Below are 21,952 nucleotides of genomic sequence, written 5' to 3'. Positions count from 1 at the left end.
CTTAGACGAAGAGTTAGAAGGCACAATCATCAAGTTTGCAGACGACACCAAACTGGGAGGGATAGCCAACACTCCAGAAGACAGGAGCAGAATTCAAAACTATCTTAACAGATTAGAGAGATGGGACAAAACTAACAAAATGAAGTTCAACAGGGACAAATGCAAGGTACTTCAAAAAATGAAATGCAAAGATACAGAATGGGGGACGCCTGGCTTGACAGCAGTGTGTGTGAAAAAGTCCTTGGAGTTGTCATGGACAACAAGTTAAACATGAGCCAACAATGTGATGCGGGGCTAAAAAAAGCCAATGGGATTTTGGCTTGCATAAATAGGGGTATAGCATCTAGATCCAGGGAAGTCATGCTACCCCTCTTTCTGCCTTGGTCAGGCCACACCTGGAATACTGTGTCCAATTCTGGACACCGCAGTTGAAGGGAGATGTTGACAAGCTGGAAAACATCCAGAGGAGGGCGACTAAAATTATCAAGGGCCTGGAGAACAAGCCCTATGAGGAGCGGCTTAAAGAGCTGGGTATGTTTAGCCTGCAGAAGAGAAGGCTGAGATGAGACATGATAGCCATGTACAAATATGTGAGGGGAAGTCATAGGGAGGAGGGAGCAAGCTTGTTTTCTGCTGCCCTGCAGACTAGGACACGGAACAATGGCTTCAAACTACAGGAAAGGAGATTCCACCTGAACATCAGGAAGAACTTCCTCACTGTTGTAGCTGTTCGGCAGTGGAACTCTCTCCCCGGACTGTGGTGGAGGCTCCTCCTTTGGAGGCTTTTAAGCAGAGGATAGATGGCCATCTGTTGGGGGTGCTTTGAATGCGATTTCCTGCTTCTTGGCAGGGGGTTGGGCTGGATGACCCATGAGGTCTCTTCCAACTCTACTATTCTATAACAACAACAACAACAACAACAACAACAACGACTCTGAGGTGGAGGGTGTGCAGAGAAAGTGGGCAATTAGCATTGAATGGCCTTGCAGTTTCAAAGTGTGGCTGATTCCTCCCTGGGGGAATTGTTTGTTGGGAGTTGTTAGCTGGCCCTGATTTTTTCCTGTCTGGAATTCCCATTTTCAGAGTGTTGTTCTTTATTTACTGTCCTGATTTTAGAGATTATATTGTTCTGTTTTATTATACCACAGTAATTTTTATATATCAAATTTATAATCTTATATTATTTACTTTGAACTGGATTATATGAGTTGTATAAAATCCACACTGGACTGGGGTATATGGCAGTGTGGAGTCAAGATAGTCCAGTTCAAAGCAAATACTGTGGATTATCTGCCTTGGCATTCTGGGTTATATAGCTGTGAGGAAGGGCTTTGAATCTACACTCCCATATAATCCAGTTCAAATCAGATAATCTGTATTTTATAGGCAGTGTGGAAGAGGCTTAAGTGAACCCTCAGCGATTGTGGCTGAGGCGGTTGCTAGGACACGAAGTGAGCGAGGCCTAAAGGGGGTGGTGCCTATCCTTCTGACTGGCTGCCAGGGGGAGAATAGCTCTTCTTCATCCTCTGTAATTCGGACTTTCTTTTTCTAGTTTTTTTTTAATTGAAAGACATACATTGGATGACTAGGTCTTTTGTGGCCAAATTTGGTGTGATTTGGTTCAATGGTTTTGTTGTTTACTCCATGGGAAAAACACACATTACATTTATATATACAGTAGATTCTCACTTATCCAACATTCGCTTAGCCAATATTCCGGATTATCCAACGCAGTCTGCCTTTTAGTAGTCAATGTTTTTGTACTTAGTGTTTTCAGTACATTGTGATATTTTGGTGCTAAATTCGTAAATACAGTAATTACTACATAGCATTACTGCATACTGAACTACTTTTTCTGTCAAATTTGTTGTATAACATGATGTTTTGGTACTTAATTTGTAAAATCATAACCTAATTTGTTGTTTAATAGGCTTTTCCTTAATCCCTCCTTATTATCCAACATATTCGCTTATCCAACGTTCTGCCGGCCCGTTTATGTTGGATAAGTGAGACTCTACTGTATATAGATTGTACACAGCCAACATTTGCCTTGCCCCCAGTGGAATATGTTCACTGTGCCTGGCTATTAGCTATTGCTTGAGTATGTTTTAATGTATTATATGTTTTATGACTTTATGTTTATATGTTTTAAATGTATTTATATAGTTGTATTTTATTGTGTATTGCTGGGCTTGGTCCCCATGTGAGCCACCCCAAGTCCCTTCGGAGAGATGGCGTGGGATATAAGAATAGAGTTGTTATTATTTTATTATTTTCCCTTCTGTCTTCGTATGTTGTAGATTGAAACTTCTTTGTGTCCATTTTGTGCCTATGATACATTTCTAAATTATATATAACTCTATGATTCATGGATGAGCCACTGTCAGCATTTAGTTTGGCCTTCAGTAGGCTATCATGATCATTATTTCGCTACATTGTTTGGACTCAGTATGTTGTAGAACAGGGGTTCCCAAAAGAAGGCCCACCGGACAGATGCAGCCCTCCAAGGGCCTTTACCTTTCCCCCGTCTTAAACTTTAGACTTCTCCCTAAGTCTGAAACCACTTGAAGGCACACAACAATCTTAATTAACTTGACCATCTCACCAGCTAAAAGCAGGCCCTCACTTCCCTTTGAAATGCTAGTAAGTTTGTGTTCGTTAAAATTGTTTTTCGTTTTAAATATTGTATCATTTTTTGCATTAGTAAGATCTGTGCAGTGAGCATAGGAATTGGTTCATTTTTTTTCAAACTATAGTCTGGACCCCCAACAGTCTGAGGGACTGCTGAAAAAGGTTGAGGACCCCAGTTGGAGAAGGTCTTCTTTCCTCATCCCACTCATCTTTCTCCTTGTATCCCTTTGTGATAGTTTTCAAAGGTATTATGGATCTCCATTGTGTCCACTACTCTAGTGATTAAGAATTAGTTTAGAGCAGCGTATCTCAAACTGTGCTCCTCCTAGTGTTTTGGACTTCAGCTCCCAGAAGTCCCAGCCAATTTATCAGCTCTTAGAATTGTGGGAGCTGAAGTCTAAAACATCTGGATGAGTACAGTTTGAGAAACTATGGTTTAGAGGGTAGGCTCTTGGGTCTTATTAAAGTACAAAGCCCAGGTTTCTGTAGGATGATACAGTCATGGTGTCTAAAGTTGAATTGCAGTGCTGAATTACATTGTGTAAAAGGACCCAGGAACACAATGCTCCGTTTTTGCAGAGAAGGACTAGAAATTATCTCCAACTCCCGGGTTTTTTTAAGGCCACAGCTTTAATTTGTACCTCTAGCTCTGATCTGATACTCATGGTTCAGGTTATGTTGAACATTTACTGATGTCCAAACATGCTATGCTCTTAAGATGACAGATTTATTTTTGGTGGGGGGGGGGGTATAAAGAATTATAATTCACAGCCATTAGCACTTAATTTTAACAATCCTATGGGCAAAACCTATTTAAGATGGTGCTTTCAGCCTTTAAGAATATATGTGATGCCTTTCTGTGGAAAAAAAAACACCACCAGTTACTTAGATTTTCTTTCTGGCTCCTCCTGCCTTTCTGTGTTTTACATCTTTTTGGGGTAGAGGTAGAAGTTATCTCCCCCTATTAATGTGATGGTAACTTGTTTAGAAGCAGCTGGGCACTTTACTTTCTAACTGGAGTCGCCCCTGTCCCCAACTGGTTTGATTTCATGGTAGTCAGCAGCTGATGCATGTAACATGCAACCTTCCTGCTCCCTCTAAATGTCAGGCGGATGACTGTTTGTTTGTCTTGACCTCTCCCCATCTGTTTACACTGCAATGCGTTTGCTTCAACCTTGATTCCCTGAGAAATGGCCCCTTTCTCCTCCCTCCTCTGTTTACAGTTGTCCTGCCCTGAGTGTCACCTATGAAATCTGTTGATTATTCCACCTGGTTAATGTTAAATTGCTCTTGCAAGAAGATGTGTTTGTTCATAAACACAAATGCCAGGGCTCTTGTTTACTGTACCCATGGCAGCAATCAGTTATTAAACAAATATTGCTTTGTTTGCGGGTGTGAGCAGCAGTTTAGCCTGCAAGGTCTGGGGGAAAAAAAACTTTAAAAGCTAGTGTTTTGATAAAGAAGAAAAGGGGAGCTTGTCCCTGGAATGTGGCTGAAACTTACTTAGGTTTGTTTTTCTTATCTTTAACTTTGGATGAAGGGGCTACAAAGATTAGCAAGTTGTTTGGTTTTTTTCCAGGAGATTTCCTTAGTGTAATGATATCTATCCAGTTGTTTGCTTTTTTTTTGAGAGGGGACAGAACACTCCTGCAAAACAGCTAGCGCATTAGTAGAACATCTGATGGCTAGAAAATTCTGTTTGGATCAAAGAAGGATTTTAAATGTCTAAGACAAAAGGATAGGGCTATGAACAAGGTAATCATTAAAATACCTCTTGTTTTCGATTATATGTTGTGATTATATGTCTGAATTTTTTTTGTGTCTGTGTGTTTTGTGTGCGTGCAGTAAGTATTGTGAATATATTGCACAAGATTTCTCTAACTTAAAATGATACATTTTAATATATTGGGTTTATGGTTCCCGTCCCCTTGATAAGGTCATGTAAGTGTTAGTTATTTCTATAATTGTATTTTTACTTTGCTTAATAATGTGTTATTATGTTGTTATGTAATGTTTGTGTTGTTTTTATGATTGGAAACCGCCCTGAGTCCCATCCAGGAGATAGGACGGTATATAAATAAAGTTATTATTATTATTATTGACACAACGACGTTGTATGACACAGCAAACAAGATAGATATGCTGGATTTCGTTTCACAAAATCACAAGTCGAACACTTCCCAAGTGTCTAGGACTGTGTGATGTATTTTCGGATGATGCGTGCAGATCCCAGCAGGGTGGCCTTTTGCAGTTGGCAGATCGTAATTTTGTCAATGTCTATTGTTTCCAAATGCCGGCTGAGATCTTTTGGCACGGCACCCAGTGTGCCCATCAACACTGGGACCACCTGCACTGGTTTCTGCCAGAGTCTTTGAAGTTCAATCTTGAGGTCCTGATAGCGGCTGAGTTTTTCCTGTTGTTTTTCTTCAATGCGACTGTCACCTGGGATGGCGACATCAATGATCCAAACCTTGTTCTTTTCCACAACTGTGATGTGTTCCAGAACTTTGTCAGTCTGGATCCGGAAGTCCCACAGTATCTTTGCGTGTTCATTTTCCACATTATTATTCGTGTGAAAGAGTGCATGCTTCTTTTAACAAGCTGCTGTTTGTCCTTTGTAAAGTTAGAAAAGGAGAAGAGTTCTTTGTTTTAGGGTCAAACTCATGGATGGGAAATCATAAGAATTGAACGTGTGATTTAGTGGTGCTTTTTGATTATTTTGTGTCACTCTTTGTTATGCATTTTATGCAGTAATTTTAACTTCGAGACTGTGTTTACATCTTTGAATATTATTTACTGCCATATTTCTCTCTTAACTGCTAGGAAAATAATACTTGGAGTTAATATTTGTGTATTGCTTTGGAAAACAAAATCCAGGGGTACGTGCAAGTATGTGGGTGCCTTTCCATTCCTCTTAGCCTCCCTCCACAAATCCTTTGCTCTTCCTTTTTTTCAGTGGGACAGGTGACAGACTTAAACGTGTGTAATTTGAATTTCATATAGTATTTTACTTTTAAGTCCTAAGGAAACTGAAAAGTGGGGTATTTTTTAAAGAGAAAATGAACAATAGCTTTTTAAGTTTAATGTAGAGTTCTATAACTTTATGGGGGAAACTGCTATTAATGTTGAAAGAAAAAGAAATATAAGTGGAGAGTTTTAAAATGATCCGATTAAATTATTGACCTGCTCGTCACTCAGGCAAGCAGACAAGAAAACATTTACAAAATGCCCACAAGATGGTATTCGCTAGCACACCATAATGACCTGAAACATATTGTTCATTGTGATTGCTGGAGCAGTCATGGGGCTTGAGGTGAATCGGAAGGCACTTGAAGTATGTAGCCTAAGCAGGCAGTCATTAATTGACTGGGATCGCCATAATGAATAAGTTCTTCTTTCACCATCAGACAATAGGGAGGGGTGGGGGGAACACTGAATGAGAAACTAAACTATGTAATGTCATAGCTTGACGAAGCACCACTTGACCATGGAGATAATTATTATCATGCAGACCACTGGAACATAGGAAGCTACCTTATACTGTGCCAGGCTATTAGTTGGTATTGCTCAGTATAGTTGAAAATGAATGTCAGTATCTCTTCATGATTTCATTTTTTAAAAGTTTGTATTTGTTTTTTATATTTACATTAACAACATTAAATATAAACAGTATACAAAATAACGTGCATTTTACAAACACTTAGATCCACCATCTAGGCTTGAACAAATATCACTTCCTTTGCCATAAATATATAAACAAATAAACAAATGACATATCCAAAATTCCTGTCTAATGAGGTTGTATTGTTTTCCTTTGTATGTATTTAATGAAAACCGACCAATATGAATCAAATTCTGATTTTTTAATTTCCCCTCTGAGCACCCTTATTTTCATTGATAATTTGGTCATTTAAAGTTACATTCCATACCTCCCCATACCATGCTTCCACTGTGAGATTGGCTACTATCTTCCAGTTCCTTACAATTATACTGTAATTGTAAGTAGGTAAAAGATAAAGGTTTCCCTTGACATTAAGTCTAGTTGTGTCCAACTCTGGGGGTTGATGCTCATCTCCATTTCTAAGCCAAAGAGCCGGCGTTGTCTGTAGACATCTCCTAGGTCATGTGGCCAGCATGACTGCATGGAGTGCTGTTACCTTCTCAGAGAAGCAGCAGCCTAAACACTCTCTTTTTTATATGCATCTGATAGTAAGTTTTAACTCTGGTATTCCTAATCCCCCTAATTTCTGAGGAATGTACCATAAGCCATTCATTACCCTAGATCTTCTTGTTCCATTGCAAAACTCGTTGACTATTTTCTGCTATTTTTTAAGATCAACATCTGGTAATTTAATGGGTAACATATTACAAAGAAAGTTGAATTTAGATAATACTTTCATTTTTAAAATGGCATTTCTTCCAAACCATGAAAGATTTAATATTTTTTATTTCAAGAAAGCTTTCTTGAATTTCTCTGAAGACTTTCAAATTTTTTATTTTTTTCAACTCTGTGTAGTTAACGGATACCGTGACTCCCAAGTACCTAATATTGTTTTTAATCTTAACCTTAAATTGATCCATTATTTTTGCTATATCCTTTCCCACCAGGTTTGCTGTCAATACCTTTGTTTTCTTCTAGTTAATTTTTAAACCTGTTATTTTTTTTGAACTGTTTTAAATGTACTTTTATCCGATCTAGGATAAAAGCTGTCTACCCTTTCCAGCAAATGCAAATGTAAGGGCAAACAACTGCAATGCTATGTATACTTATCTGAAAGTAAGCAACTACTGAAAAAGATAGATGTATTTTTCAATAAAAATGTTATAAAAACATCTTGTCAATATCATGAAAAATGTTTGCATTAATCGTTTCTTCAGTTTTTAAAAAGTTGTTTTCAAGAAGTAAGGGCCAATATTCTGCATCAGGAGGTGTTTGTGTGCCCTATAGCTTTGTCTCTATAGCTAGATCTTCTGATGATACCTGTAGCTGGATGTGCTGCAGAGAGCTCTGGTGTTGCACAGAAGGTCTGTACAGATGATGTCCTTGCAGCACATTCAGATACTGAGAAAATTAGCTGGGCAAGTACCCCTGTTTTCTGGTAATACAGAAATATCTGTGCTGAGTGGTCAGTGCTTTAAGTTTTGGAGAGCATTTTGGTTATTGCATGGGTGGAACAGAATTCCACCTTTGCTGTGACCAAAAATTGAGTTGTAATAGTGCAAGTTTGACTTGTATGTGTATGGCTTTCAAATTGCCTATCTAGTTATGGCAGCCCCATAATTTTTATAGGGTGTTCTTAGACAAAGAATGCTTAGATGGGGTTTTGCCAGTTCTTTGCTCTAAAATATTGCCTGTGGCACCTGATATTGATACACATTCTCCCACCTCACCCAGGAATCTGGTGTCTTTATGGCATTTAAATGGCTAGATCTAACTTCTACCATTCTAATTCACTAACAGGAGAGGGAGGGGGAGAGGGAGAAGGAGGGAGGGAGAGAGAGAAAATAAAAGCCTCAGAATATTGTTGCATATATTGGTATCAATAAGGAAAATAACGTCTTCTGCACCTTTATGATGATGGGCCTTGAACTTCAAGTCTTATCCAGAAAGACATTGCTTCTATTCTGATGATGTGCCTGATTAATAATTAGTATAACAATTAATGACTGGAGTAGCAAGTCATTAAAAAGGAGGCAGAGAAGGGCAGTCAAGAGAACATCAGTAGTTCTGCATGTTTGCTCAGTGAGGGTGGTGTGGGTGTAGAGTAATGAATGGGAGGTGGATGGGAGGTGGTCCTGAACAGATGGTTGGTTTGTTAATTTGGTATGTCAGTGGCTCATACGTATTTCAGGTTTAGTATCAGTTAAAAGATAATCATATTGAGGTTTTATAACTTCCTTACAACTTCTGCTCTAGATACATATTGAAAGATTTCTCTAGCCTATCTTCAGTTCTTTTAGTGGTGGCTAAGGCTACAATAAAGAGGTGAAGTTCCCCCATGGAAAATAATTTCTAGACACTGTTCAGCTGATAAGAAACGAGGAACTTTATTTAGGAAAATATATAATCACTCTGGTTCCTACAGTCAATATAGAATAATAGAATTGGAAGATCACATGAGCCATCCAGTCCAACCCCCTGCCATGCAGGAGAAAAAATAATCAAAGAATATAGGTGGTTATTTAAGTTTTTGTATTTCCAATGGAGGAACCATACAAAAAGCAGAGCTAAGGAACCTACCACTACACCATTACAGTAGTCTCATGCCACTTTAATCGTCATTATGTCAGCATATAAAATTATGGGATCTACAGTTTGGTGATGTATTCTTCTGGTAGAAGGTTCTACTGCTGTAGTTCAGGCTCCCCAAACTACAAGTCTGATGATTACACAGCTTTGGCTGTTAAAAATGATATCTCTTTCAGGATATTTCTATAATTTTGTTGTGAACTAGTTAGAACATTATTATGGAATCAGGTCTCTGGATTTAACCTCCTTATTGATGTGCTTGGTTATACAGTTAACAGCAATCCCAAGTATTGCTGCACCCCTAAAACTTAGTCCTATGGAATATCCCTAACATAGAAATTGTTTTACTTTGCTGTGCTTAACATTGATTTGGCCATTGATTTGGCACAGTCACACAATTATTTCTTCTTTAGGAAATGTTATTCATTTTCTATCATCTACTTACCCATCTTCATTTCTGGCACACAGATAACCCCTAACAGTTAAATCAGCATTGTACTTCATGTGTATGTGGCTCTCCTTGGAATTTTTCGTAGCTACTTTTTCTGCAGCCTCATTAATAATTTCACATCCAAGCTGTTGATTAGAACATAGCCTGAACAGGGTTTCTTTTCAGTTTTATATATCAGCCGAATTTTCAAATGAGCATTGTCAGTTTTCTTCTGAAATATTTCAGTTGCATGAGAACCGTCCTTTACTGATCTTCCTGCTTTGTATTTCTATTAAATACAAACTTGTTGTCCTTCATAAACGTCCTGAAAACATCGCCCCACCCTGGTTATTATGTTTTTTCCTTAATTGAAGTCTTCATTGTTGACAACACAGCAACCTAATCTAAAAGATCTCCTACATGCATCATTCTTGCTGATCCTTCTACATGTAATTTCCTTTAAAGCATTTTGAATATGCCATCTTTTCAGTTTCAGGTTTCTCTTGTCTTCACATCCTTTCTCTTTTATATTCTACATGGAAAGCGAGCTAATACAGATTTCTGTGTGCTAGCATCATTCTCTGTTATTCATATCCTGGTGAAATAGCCAGTGGGTTTGTGCACACATTCGTTTTTGATGTTTGCCTTTTGCTTGTCAGCTGGTTTGGAAGCCCGTAATGGCATGGGCTCCACCACCATTCTTTTACCGGCCGCAACAGAATAGTGGCTGTTGAAAACTGGCTGCTTTTGATTTCTTTTGGCTACACGTTGAGTTCGGCGAGGGAGGCAGCTCCTAGAAGGAAAAGGATCCCAGGAAGCAAGGCTTCTTAAACCCTTTTTGAAACCCAGGTCTCCTCTGAAGACAGAAGAGAAAGCATTTCAGGAAGCGAGGTTTCTTAAGCTCTTTCTTTAAACCCAGGTCTCCTCTAAAGACAGAAGGAAAAGGATCACAGGAAGAGTGGTATCTTAATTCTGATGCTTTTAATCCAGGTCTTAATGAAGGATATAAGGACAAACTATGCCTAAAATGACAGGAAAGGGAACCTGGGAAGTCCCCCCATTGACACCAATGGGCTGGATAGAAAACAAATCTTTCAGTTTCCTGGATTGAAAACGTATTTTTGTCCTCCCAAATTCAGGAGACTCCCAAAAAACTGATTGGGACCCCCCACTGAAATCCAGGACATTGAAATGTATTGCAGTTTACCCAGATTGCACAAGCCTAATCACCAGTTAGGAAACCCTATCAGGAAGAATACAAAACTTTTCAGAACTTTTCCTTTAACACAAATGTCTTAAAGTGCTTTGGAGGGCCCTCCTGTTCTTTGCATATCCACATCTTTCTATGCAGAAATGTCCTCCAGAATACTGATGGATATTCTATTAGACAGAGTAAACTGCATAGAAATTTTTATTTTCTTCTTCAGTGAATACAAAATTAGAATAACTATTCACCTTTGTATATGAGGATGAATTGGGTAAAGTTTTATATCCCTAGGTTTAAATATTGGTCTCTAAACATTTTCTTATCTTCTCTGTTGTCCGGTCTTCCTCCTTACCAATAACAGATGATAAATCCACTGGACTCGAAACCTTGTATTGTAGAATAGGATTTGTGTTATAAGTACAATGTTTATTTAAGCCAAAAGTAATAGTAGTAGTAGTAGTAGTAGTAGTAGTAATACATTTTATTTGTTACCTGTCTCTCCTGATAGCATGAATAAAGTCATAACAGCTTCTGTTATAGAACTCCCAATGTGCTGCTGATAATGTAGCCTGTGCTGACCTACAAGTCATTTTAAACACCTTTGCAGAAGTATATGAAAAGCTTGACCTCTCAGTGAACATTGAGAAAACCAAAGTTCTCTATCAGCAGGCACCAACCAATCTCTTTGCAATACCAAACATAAAGCTTAGTGATGTAACGCTAGAAAATGTTGACCATTTCTACTACCTAAGCAGCCACTGGTCCACAAAAGTCCACATCAGCGGCAAAGTACAATCTCATCTGAGCTCTACAAGTGCAATATTTTTTCGAATGAAGAAGAGAGTGATTGGAGATTGGGACATTTGTAGAGATACCAAGATGCTTGTTTATAAAGCTATTGCCCTTCCAATTCTGTTGTACACCTGCAAACTTGGGCAGTCTACAAACGTCACTCTCATCTTTTGGAACGATTTCATCAGCATTGTCCTTGAAAAATCCTGCAAGTGTCTTGGGAGGACAGGCATACAAATGTCAGTGTTCTGGAAGAAGGAATTGAAACCACAATTGAAACCATGATTCTCTGCCTTCAACTTAGTTGGACTGGCTATGTTGTCCAAATGCTCAGTCAACCTCTCCCAAAGCAGTTACTTTATTCTCAGCTTAAGAACAGAAAATGGAATGTCAGTGGACAGGAAAAGAGATTTAAAGATGGGCTGAAAGCAAGCAAAAAGTGGAATAAACACTGAGAACTGGGAATCCCTGCCATTTGAGCATTCTAACTGGAGGTCAGCTGTTATCAACAGTGCTCTGAATTTTGAAGAGGCACAAATAAAAGGTGAAAGGGAGTAATATACCAAGAAGAAGGCACATCATTGACTGCTTTCCATCAGGAAATGTATGTCATCACTGCAAAAGACCATGCACATCCAAAATAAATCTCTACAGTCACTTACAGACCCACTGCCAAGAACTCTACCCTTTGAAGACAGTCATACTCAGCCATGAGTGATAGCCTACGATATGATGATTATTTAAGCCTAAGATGATCATTGTATATTCGAACACCTAGTGTATTTGATTGGTATCCCAATTCTGGTTTGATGGAATAATGTGTTTGTGGAATTTTCATAAAGGTTTTTTTTTAATAAAAAAAAACTACATCCTCTTATCTGAGAAAAAATATGTGCATAAAACAATATTTTTATGTGCAAACTCTTTCAAAAAAATGTCCTAAAATGCCCCAAAAAGTAATGTGAAATTTGCAAAATGTCTCATTATCTCACCTATCAGGCAGATTGCCTTTGATATGAAAATGAAATAACTGAAGATTTACATTACAATACACTAATGTACCAAACTGTAGAAGTCAGGAGTACTGACTCCTAACTTTCAAGGACGCTGGTTATCTTACATTTCAATGTCTGAGAAAAAATTAGCAATTAACCCTTATGCATTTTATTGGGTTTGAGCATCTTCAGTCCCTCAGTGACTCTCAAGCTCTCAGAGCCATACTGCTATACACCCATTGCCATTTGGGTCATAAAGAAATGAGAAAAGGGTTGTGTGCTATTATATATAATTAAGTATCAAGCATAGTTTTATGGGGGCAGATGCTAAAGCTACTAGCTAGAAAATTTGGGGGCAAAGTGTTACTTCAGATGAAAGCTTCTCATAAGAATGATAGGTTTTGGATCAGTTGGGAGACATTGAAGAAAACTATGTGATCACAAGCAAATGTCTTTACTGCAATTGGACAAGGTGATATGCAAGACTCTTACGAGCAGAATTATCTTAGATCTCTGTCTCTTTGCCTTTTTCACTCATAGTTTTTGTTTTTAACCTTTTCTTCCCCACTTCTCTACATCACTGAACAGTGCTTTCCCTATAGCCAGGAGGGCTCAGGAGGTGACATGCCCTCTTGCTAAACAGATGCTGGTGCCAGTCTGTGGGTCAGTTACTAAGGATGCTCTTAGAGTACTGTGATTTGTTTCACTTCCCCTGGGAAGTTTAGCACATCACCTCTTCAATATGCTCAACCTTCTTTGACCCAAAGCTTGGGATGAGTCCAATTCCAACCCTGGAACTCCCAAATGACTGCATGAGAAGCTACCTTGGTGTCATAGGGCCAGCCTGTAAATGTCCTGTTGATAATTCCATCCATTTCGAAGCCTCTTTCTCCCTAAGTACTAAATGAAATTTCAGATTTCGGATATGTCTAGACATAGACAGTGTGTGATAAAGTTGATAATACATTAATCATTTTTAACAACAGGTAATATGCATAATTTATGGTGTTACAGTGCTATCTTTTTGATATTTATGATGGATAATGCTCAGTTTTTGCCCTCATATTACTGCTTTAAATTATACCACAAGAAAATTAATGAGAAAGTAGATTTATGGGTTTCATTTGTTTGTCAATTTGGAAATTAATTGGGTGTTAATTTTAGCCGTCCCTCATCAGACCAGGTCTTTAGTATGTGTGCATTACTTTGCATTCATTGAAGCCTACCTCCCATTTACTGTGGGTCACTAGCTTTGCATACATTAAAATAGCCCCCAGGCTCATTCTCTTGATTACTTTTTGAGCTGCCATGCATTAGAAAATTTACGCCTTTCTGTTATAATTATGAAAATTCTGTATAGGAGGATGGTCCTTGTGTAACAGCAAATATGCATTGTTCCTGGGCTTTGTGAGGTCTCATGTAGCAAAGTCCAATTACCATTATTTTTTTTCCTGTTTAGTACTATAAAGTGATATTGCCAGTCTTTATTTTATTACCTAAAGCCTTTGAAATCGCAAAGACTAATTTAAATTCATTAAATTAGCCTGTTAGCCCAAATGGAGAGTCACATTAAAAACAAAACAATTTTTTAGAATATCATGAGCAGAGTTTTCACTTGATTATTTCTCATGTTCATTTGCATTTTCCACATTTCTGACACATGCTTTTCTCAAGATTTCTCTACTATTACTTTAGTATGTACTGCCTGTCACCAAAAAAAATCAGTCTTAATAATAATAAGTACCACCTTAATGTATAGTGGAGCATGATGCTAATATACATCTCCTAATTTGTTTCTTGAAGAAAAAATGCAGTCCTCTTAATGAGATGTGGACTCTTGCTTGCTTACTTATTGAGGAAAAACTTGTAAAAATGTTATTTTACCAGTTAGTACTCAAAAACTATTAAAAAATTACAGATGGATGTACACGCATGAGTGCATGTATGGGTTTGCATATGTGGTCAGAACTCAGTGGCACAGTTCCTTTGGATTCCATTGATTCTGGAAGAAACAGTCACTCTTCCCTCAAGGTGTAGCCCTGCCTTCATCCTATGAACTTGCTCTGAAGAGCTCAGAAGCCCTTTGAATTTTTTTAACTCACCATGGAGGGCTGTAACAGGAGGAAGAGGAGGAAGAAAAGCCCAGTTCTGCCAGTATTGAATCTTGTTCAATATGTTTATATTTCCTTAATTGATGTAGAACAGCATTAGCTGTGGAAATTTTTCAACTTCTGTGCTTTTTTTTTCCTTTGGAGAAATGGGAAGCAATTTAAAAATCCATCTTGGACAATAGCAAGATATGTTTTTTGATCTGATTAAGCATGCTATATTTATCTTGCTTTCCTGGTAGTTAAAGAGCATTCATACTATCTTTCCAAGATTTTTTCAAGCATTCCATTATCATTTAAAAAAGGTAAAGGTTTTCCCCTGACGATAAGTCCAGTCGTGACCGACTCTGGGGGTTGGTGCTCATCTCCATTTCTAAGCCGAAGAACCAGCGTTATCCGTAGACACCTCCAAGGTCATGTGGCCGGCATGACTGCATGGAGTGCCATTACCTTCCTGCCAGAGCGGTACCTATTGATCTACTCACATTTGCATGCTTTTGAACTGCTAGGTTGGCAGAAGCTAGGGCTAACAGCGGACGCTTATTCCGCTCCTGGGATTTGAACCTGGCACCTTTTGGTCCACAAGTTCAGCAGCTCAGCTCTTTGCCACCAGGGGCCCCTTCCATTATCATTATGATCTGTTAAATAGAATTCCATGAATCTTTCTTGAATAAGCATGGAATTACATCAATTAGTGAAATTATGTATGTGGTGCTACAGAGATTTCCTCAACTGATTCATTTTCATTCAAAATGTGTGTGAATTAATCAAATGTTTCAGTTATGTGTACAGGTGATCTTCTCCAGTTACTTAATATGTGCTTATATGTCCAACGTGGGGCATAAGCTGTGCCCAACTTGACTTGCCAGAAGATATAATGACATAATGTACATGGTCATAAAAATGTGCACTACAGGCTACTACATTGAGACATAGATGATTTTTTTTCCATATCAGAGTGTAATCAATTGTTGGAAGGGAAGACATAAATGCTTGCATAGGAGATTTCCTAGTTCTAAGACTATCTGATTTGGGAGAGGGGCATAAGCCAGGGACTGGTACTAGGGACTGGTACTTTTTTGAAAGTGAAAAAATGGTTCTGTGCCTTAAGATCTTCTTTTGCCCAAATGTGGCCTTGTAATTTTATTTAAATCAGAACCTAGTCTTCCTGACCTTCATGTTGAATTATTCTGTTCTCTATGGAGTATTCCTACATCCTTTAGATATCTGCTGAGTAATGGTTTTCTATTTTGACTGGATGGTGCCACTTTGCCAATCAAATAGACTATTACTATCCTGTGCTAGACTGAAAAATTGGGTAATTTGCTTTTTTATTACAATGAATCGAAGGTGTAAACGACAACAAACATATAATTGTTTCAATGGGTAAAGGTAAATACAAAAACTAATCAAAGTTATTTTATATGCAGTAAAACATAAGACTGTTGCATTGACAATACAATGAATTTTCTTGTTTCTCTTTAAAAATGAATGAACTTGTCTTCACATAAGGCTGTTATATTCACAAATACAAAATGTAAAAAAAATAAAACCATATCTAAAATCTGGTGGTTGAATTCATGAGTTCCAGATACTTTGGTGAATAGCCATGTTTTAACTTGGTGCCTAATGACATGAGTGTTGGTGCCACTTGGTCTTTTGGGGCAGGGGAAGCATTCCAGATACCTTTTCCAAGGGGCTCTCAAGGTCCTCTATCCATTAGGATTGCACAATTCGGTTAAACCTCGTGCTGTTTTCGGTATCTGTCACGCCCGAGGCTACGGAGCACCAAGAACCAGACGCAGAGGCCAATATCTATCTAATATCTTTATTAAGTAAATATATAAAAGTAATAAAACAAGTGAAGAATATAGTTCAGAAGCTGACCTATCAAATGAGGTCAAATAAAGTCCAGAAATGTATTGTCCAATAATTGATATTAGAGTTCAAAGTTTTAAATCCAATAACCGAAACACACACTATTGCCAAGCAATAGTGTGGGGAAAACGCCCAGAGTCTTTGAAGTCCAAGGTAGCTTGAGAACAAGGCTGGAAACAAACTTGAATCATTAAACAAGGTCCGTGACTAGGAACAAGGCGAAACAGAGATTCTAAGAACAAGGTCCGTGGCTAAAAACAAGGCTAGACAAATCTTGAATACTTGATCCGTAAAGCAAGGAACTGGGGTTGCGGACTTTGCGAAGTCCACACAAGGCTGGAAACACGAAGTTGCTTCTGGAGCTGCTCAGTTGACTCCGCAACAATTCTAACGTGCCAGGCACCTATATTGGGGTCTCGTTTTCCCGCCAACGACCTCTTTCCCTAGAGAACGGGAAACGAAACCCAACTTTGTCCAGATGTGAAACTCCTTAGAATTTCCCAAGGGAAGCATGGCTAATCAGCCTGTTGTTTAGCTGCAATCCGTAAGCTCCTGCGAGTCTGTTCTCTCACTCCCCTGTCTGCAGAATAGGACTGTCTCCTAGGGAACGGGGGTGAGGAATGCCCAAGGTCTGTTTTACTGGGTTCTTGGGCGAAAACATCCGGCAGCTGGAAAGATTCCGGCTCTTGTTGAACCGGTGAAAACCCCATGTTTTCGTCTTCATCTGTCACGATGGCACTAGGAGCAGGACTACAAGGCCCATGAGGCATCACAGTATCTGGATGTTGGTGGACCCCCAAATCCGTTTTTCGGGAGCCTCCCAAATTCGGTCAGAAAAAATGTATTTTTCAATCTGGCAACTAAAAGATCTGGAAATATCCGACCCGTTGATAACAATAGGGAACTTATGAAGCTCCCCTTGCCATCATTCTTAGGGTGTAAGTCTTAAGAAACCATCTTTTCTGGGATCCTTTCTTCTTGGACCTCTTCACACGCACAGCCAGTGGTGCCCACCCCACTTCCCGCAACCTCCAGGCTTCCCTCTCATCACATGGAGGGAAGCCTAAGCCTCAGTAAGCTGGCTGGGTTCAGGCTTTTAAAAAAAGGAGACCTGGCTGTTTCTCCTTCACTCACCATTCTTTCCTAAGCTGCTTCAAGCCTCAAGCCAGCTGGGCTCATGTTTTAAGGGAGAGGAGGCCTGCCTATTTCTCCTGTCAAGCCTCAAGCTGGCTGTGTTCAGGCTTTAAGGAGGACATGGCTATTTCTCCCTCCAGTCTCCCTTCTTTCCTCAGCCTGGGTTTCATGTTGCCAGAGGCGGCCCACATTGTCCCTGCTCCCCCCTCATCACATGGATGGAAGCCTCTTTAAGCCTGCTCAACACATCTTTCCTTATGGAAAGATTGGAAGCCTCCTATCCTTTCTGGGACCCTTTCTTCTTATATCCTTCAATAAGACCTAGGTTAAAGGTATCAGGCTTAAGAAATCACCCTTTTTGGAATCATTTGCCCTTAACACTCTTTCAATGAAGCTGAATTCAGGGAGGCACACTTTTAAAACACTTATTTCAGTGAGAATCACACCACCTGAAGGAGCATTAGCCATTCTTTTAAAAAGATATAAATTATCTACTAATTTTATGGTGACTTTAGAAATGGTAAGATATCCCCCACACACACACACATTTGAAGCTTCCCTTGTGTGAAGGGCACCATTGGTGGCAGTTTCTTAAGTGTGCAGAAAGTAAACTGCTCATTTATTGCTATTTGAGTCAAAAAGCAAGCCAAGCCATGCAGAGCTGCGAGCAGCACTGAGAATTTAGATTATCGACCTGTCTCTCTCAGAAGCCTGCTTGCAACAGAAAAATGAAAGCCCAGCTTGGCTAAAAGACACGTCATGACTTCCTTCTGTTCTGATTGGCTCAACAGGCAGGGCTCAGACAGAAACCCCATGCGGCGGGGCTGCCTCTCTGTGCTCCCGTGTAGCCAAAAGAAACCAAAAGCAGTCGTTTTCAGCAGCTAAGTGGTCTGTTGAGGCCAGGGAAAAAGTGATAGCGAAGCCTGTGTTGTTACGACTGGCCAAAAGGGCCGAACCAGCCGGAGCCCCTTTGTAGAAACCAGAACATGTATAAACCTACTATCCATGCGTTATGTCTTCTTGACATATAAGGTTTTCACATAATCCTAGCCACAGACTTCCATCAGTCCTTACCAAGTGGATGTTGAGATCAGTGTGGCATTTTGTTTGGCTAGTTTTGTCTTTCTTCAGGCTTCATATAGCACAGAGTCTGCTAGATGTTTTGTAACTGTTCTCCAATATATATTAACCTTCAATATCACAAGGCATTGCATATATAACAGTTCTTCAGAGGGAAGCAGAGAGCCACACTTCAGCATGCACAGTGAGTGAGAGTATTGAGTTCCCGGCAAAAGCAACTCAGCTTTAGAATGTGTCACTCTGTGCATACACAATAACTTTATATGTGAATTCACAGCTGACTGCTTGAAGAACCACAGTTACAAGTAAACAGTCTGTACTTTTGTCTCAATTATGCTTACCACAGATAGAGACTTTTCAACTCGGCCAATTCTCTCACTCCAGAAGCAACTCCGGTTGCTCCTGACACGGAAAAAAATAAAATAAAAAACTATGTCTTGCCATTTCTTCAGACAGGTTGTACCATTAGCTTTCTTCTCCACAGGGAAAAAAACATATTACATCAATCTGTATTTGGTTTAATTTACACACCCTTAAATGTCTGGGCCAAGTTCTTTAAGGACATTTATTCTGCTTCATATAAATAATTGATCAGCCAAGTTAATTTACTTCTGCCAGACTTGGTCAACCTTAATTAACTGATCTGAAATAAAGACTGATTTTATTTGTTAGTTTGAAATCTATCACATATGTGAAAAATAAAGGACTTCATTTTGCACCAGCTTGTTTCTCAAGGAGATGGCTTCACAGACAGTCCAGCACTAACATGTTTGCTAATAGGAATCTTTAGGAAACCTAAACAGTAAATGGATGCTCATGAAATTTAACATAGATCTAAAAATGTGTAGTCCATGCCAGAATTAAATATTGGAAAAATAAATAGGAAGTTGTACATTTTTTACCAGATTTTTTTTCTCTTGACAACCAAGGTACTCTTGCAACACAATATAGTTCAGCTTCAATTTGTTCATTTCCTTTCAGTCATATATTCTTGGAAGTTGTTGCTTTTGTGTTTGTAGTGGTTGTGGCGCAGGCTGGAGAGCAAGCCAGCTGCAACCAGCTGCAATGAATCACTCTGACCAGGAGGTCATGAGTTCGAGGCCCGCTCGGAGCCTATGTTTGTCTTGTTTTTGTTCTATGTTAAAAGGCATTGAATGTTTGCCTATATGTGTAATGTGATCCGCCCTGAGTCCCCTTCGGGGTGAGAAGGGCAGAATATAAATGCTGTAAATAAATAAATAAATAAATAAATAGTGGCGGTAAATCCACTCTGGGTTTTAGTCCAAATTGTAAAGGCACTGTCAAAAATACTGACCAATCTTCCCAAGATAAGCTCAGCATCGTCTTAACACATTCGCCATTTTGTAGACAAAAGGCAAACAGCCTTTAATTTGCTGTTCAGGATGCTTCACTTTATTCACATACTGTAATTAAAACTTTAATTAAAAGTCAGTAGCCCATTGATTTGATCTGATAGTGAGAATATTTACTGGTAAACACATTGTCTGCTAATGTTATAGAAACACGAAAATGGCATAAAATCTTTGTTTCCCCTCCACCACATCCTACAGTGGAGGATATGGAGATATCTTTTGGCTAAGTCCTTCCTTGCCTTAAGATATTCCTGACAGTCTGAATGAAAACAGGGTTTAGAATTCCCACCTCTAATCCGCTCAGTGAATATAATCAGAGTATGTCAATGATGCACCTGTACCTTATGATCTGAGCAGTGGCAGCCTCCCAAATTTCCAGATATGCCACTGCCAAAGATCTAAGCAGGGACACTAGGTAGCAAAAAGAAATATTAGTGCTATTGTATTATCTTTCCTTCAAACATTATAATTGTCAAACATTTTAGTCAACTCTAATTCTGTTTAGGTCATGAGTAGCAATGCCCTTAGAACTTTCTATTACCCAGCTGCCCTTTAATTGGAATCTCTCAGATAGCAAGAGAAAGAGGAGTATGTGGCATCATCAGAAGGTGGCAATCCTTATCAGTGATTTCTTCTGGGGTTCCATTACTGGATGACACTCTTAAACATCTAGCCATTGCCCTAACCTCATTTTCTTAGTATGTTCAGTGACTCTCCTTCCAATGCACCATCGAACTTATTTTTAAAACACCTTGCAATATCAGAGAACATCTGACTCATAGTGGGTATTGTCCATTTATGTTGAAGCCTACTATGCCTGGCATCACGCAGTAGAGGTAACTTGCTGCTGGTAATGAGTGGGTGGGATTTGTTTCTGAAGTGAATGTGTCCAACCCAAAAAGGGTTTATAGCATACCATGTTCACAATACCTGTCAGGACTAAATTGCAGGGTGGTGTGGGAGAAGCATGCAACCGATGTATTCTCCCACATACATTATGTTTAATAAAGGTCTCACACAGTGATACATGTTACACAGTTCTGTTATTCTGCAATATAACTTTGATAGAACTATTCTGCTATGACTTCCGTTTCTTGTTCATATCTTGAGTGGTAATCCAGGATTTCTTGTGTTAAAATACACCCACATTTGCAGCTGATTCTGTTACCTATACTTATTATTTTTCCTTTTTACTGAAGTTGTATTATGTGAAGAAAGTATTGACTTGTACATTTAAAGGTAACTCTTGGAGAACTCCGACATCTTCCTTGAAAGGATTCTATCATCAGATGATGGTGTCACTTATGCAGTGATAAAAATATTTTTTACTAAAAAAAGGTGAAAGATTTATACAATCTGAAGAGAAACCAGAGTATCTTTTTACTGAGACCCTTTCTTACATGTTGCTGGTGTAGTGGGATGCATGACAATATAGCTCCTTTCCATCCTACATTTTGGGTAGAGAGGTGACTGCACACAGAAAGACTCAGTGCTATAGTTCACCTGCATACATCTTGTTTCAGTAATTTGTGAAATCTTGCCACAAGGAAGTGCCACAATATAGGCTATTCCTTGTTATCCAGCGTTTTTATGTGCATAAATCAGTTCTCATGCCAGCAGCATGATATAGGAAATATGCCAAACAAGTTTCTTCTGCCATGATAGTCAGTAGAAGGCTAGCACTGAGCATAATGTCATAAACTAAACAATTATTTTCTTTGCTTATTGTTAGATAACTTGGTTTTGAGCTTTATGAATTCTGAGATACTCAAGTATTTTATCTTAGATATTTAACCTTGAAAGTCTTTTAAAAACTCTAATTGCAGCACTGCAACTCTGAAAAACAAGTAGAATAAAACAAAAACAAAGTTAGATTTGATTTGTCATCTTGTGTTAGTAGTTAAGGTTACCCTTTATTCCTAATGAGGAGAGGAGTTTATTCTAAGGCTTGGACAGTATTAATTTCAGAAGGCAATATCTGGGTGCTGAGTGGTGTTCTAGGCTGTCATGGATTTACTTTTCTGAATTTGCCCCAATGTTATCCTTTTATATCCAGTCTTGTGCCATTTTGTGT

At 38.8% G+C, this 21,952-nt stretch overlaps 1 protein-coding gene across 16 annotated transcripts in view; it reads left to right on the top strand.

The window, feature by feature from the left end:
• The window catches only part of foxp1 (forkhead box P1), a 702,210-nt gene that overhangs the window by 383,086 nt on the left and 297,172 nt on the right, over positions 1 to 21,952 (top strand). The gene's annotated exons all lie outside the window — the stretch shown is intronic.

This window comes from Anolis carolinensis, chromosome 2 (assembly GCF_035594765.1).
Source record: "Anolis carolinensis isolate JA03-04 chromosome 2, rAnoCar3.1.pri, whole genome shotgun sequence".
In the NCBI taxonomy this organism is placed as follows: domain Eukaryota; kingdom Metazoa; phylum Chordata; class Lepidosauria; order Squamata; family Dactyloidae; genus Anolis; species Anolis carolinensis.
The sequence above is the reverse complement of the archived record's forward strand: the minus strand, read 5'-3'. Positions and strand labels throughout refer to the sequence as shown.